The sequence below is a fragment of the Bidens hawaiensis genome, unplaced genomic scaffold (genome assembly GCF_021521415.1).
Source record: "Bidens hawaiensis isolate Kalapana, Puna unplaced genomic scaffold, B.hawaiensis_p1.1 tig00008819_1, whole genome shotgun sequence".
NCBI classification, from domain to species: Eukaryota; Viridiplantae; Streptophyta; class Magnoliopsida; order Asterales; family Asteraceae; genus Bidens; species Bidens hawaiensis.
In genome coordinates, this window is record NW_027491636.1 from 400605 (window position 1) to 402993 (window position 2389).

Below are 2389 nucleotides of genomic sequence, written 5' to 3' on the forward strand. Positions count from 1 at the left end.
AATAATGACGGGGAAGGGGAAGAATCAAGCGTGGTGAAGTCAGTGAAGGTTGATGGCAAGAAAAGGGGCCGAGGTGGGTGAAAATATAAGTCTTTCAAAGGCTATGGTCCACCGGAGCTAACCGGCTTGGGAGACGCAATCGCTACTCCAATGGATAACCGCGATGGACAAAATTATCCGAATTAGCGAATGTCGTCCCGACCAAGCTGTGGGGTATGCTACCCAATCATTCGGTAAGGAGACGATGTACTGGTGGGAGACAGTTGAGCAGAGGAAGAGTCGAGAAGAGATCAAGACCTTTATGTGGGACGATCTTAAGGAGTTAGTGATGAACGATTCTGTGCTGATGCAGAGATAGAGAAGGTTGAGATGAAGTTCTTAAGTCTGAAGGCGGGTAATATGACGCACCGAGAATACCTCACTGAATACAACCGTCTGTCAAGGTTGGTGCCAGACATGGTGAACACCGGGGCCAAGCGGATCAAATGCTACCTTAGGGGACTGCCACAGAATGTTCGTGTCTTGGTCAAGGCTGGTAGACCAGGTACGTTTAATTCTGCTGTAGGGCTCGCGGAAACGGTTTATGAGGACTTGACAGATGAGATGGTTGTGGAAGAGAAGAAGGAAAAGAAGTGGGTCGCGCCTATCAAACGACCTGGTACTTAGTTATGGAACCCTAAGGACAAGAAACAGAAGGTGTGGGAAAGAAGGACCTGCAAGACATGTGGAAAGGTACATGGTGGCGAGTGCAAGTGGGGTACTGGTTCGGACATGTGCCGCAAATGTGGAAAGGCTCATGGTGGAGAGTGCAGGATGGGGACAAATGCCTGCTATAAGTGTGGGAAGATGGGGCATTATGCTAATGAATGCCATGCAAAACCCGCATGCTATAAATGCGGTAAGACGGGTCATTTTGCAAGGGAATGCACGGAAGGGGAGGCTGGATGTAGTGGGAAGAAAGATGCTGATCAAGCGAGGCCGAGAACTAGAGCCTACATGCTGACCCAGGAACAGGCTAGGCAGATTCCTGATGTTGTGACTGGTACGTTCCTAGTAAATGGTATTTCTGCTTCAGTATTATTTGATTCGGGTGCGAATAGAAGTTTTGTAGCTACGATGTTTAGTAAACTAGCTAAAATGAAAAGTTGCCGAGTGTTTGAAACCTTCATAGTAGAAACCGCTAGTGAGACCTCGGTGAAAGTAACGAAAATGGTTAAAGACGGTAAGATAGAATTAGAAGGACATGAGTTCCCTGTTACCTTGTATGTCATGACCTTAGGAGGGTTCGATGTAGTTTTGGGAATGGAATGGTTGTCCGAGTATGAAGCTCAGATAGTATGTAAGAGTAGGATAATAAAGCTAAAGTCCTTGGATGGTAGTGCTGTGACGGTTTATGGCGATAAGGAAAGTTCAGGGTTTAACGTCATTTCAATGATAAAAGCCGAAAGTTTGTTAAGGCGAGGGTGCGGTGCCTACCTGGCGTATGTTGTCAACGCTACGGCCGAGACAAAAGAAATGAAAGATGTTCCTATAGTGCGCGGTTACCCAGAAGTATTCCCTGAGGATCTTCCGGGGTTGCCACCGGAGCGAGAGATAGAATTTCAGATAGACTTAGTACCGGGAGCCCAGCCCGTCGCAAAAGCGCCGTATCGTCTAGCGCCGTTCGAGATGAAAGAATTGATGTCCCAACTGCAGGAACTCCTCGATAAAGGTTTCATAAGGTCAAGCGTTTCCCCGTGGGGCGCGCCAGTGTTGTTCGTGAAGAAGAAGGATAGAAGTATGAGAATGTGCATAGACTATCGCGAGTTGAACAAGCTTACGGTAAAGAATAGATATCATTTGCCAAGGATTGATGATCTATTTGACCAACTGCAAGGTTCAAGTTGGTTATCACGAATAGATCTCAGATCAGGCTATCATCAGTTGAAAGTGAAGGAGGCAGACATCCCTAAAACAGCGTTTTGGACGCGGTATGGACACTACGAGTTCCTCGTAATGTCATTCGGTCTAACGAATGCTCCCGCAACATTTATGGATATGATGAATAGGGTGTGTCGGCCAATGTTGGATAAGTCGGTTATTGTCTTCATCGACGATATATTGATTTATTCCAAAAGCGAGTCTGATCATGCTGAGCATCTGCGAGAAGTATTGGAGACTCTGAAGAAAGATAAGTTGTATGCTAAGTTTTCGAAATGCGCGTTCTGGTTGCGAGAAGTGCAATTTCTAGGTCACGTGATCAATCCTGAAGGGATTACCGTGGACCCAGCTAAGATTGAGGCGATAACCAATTGGAAGACTCCACAAAATCCGACTGATATACAAAGCTTCTTAGGGTTAGCTGGCTACTATAGGAGATTCATCGAAGGTTTCTCCAAGATAGCCGCAC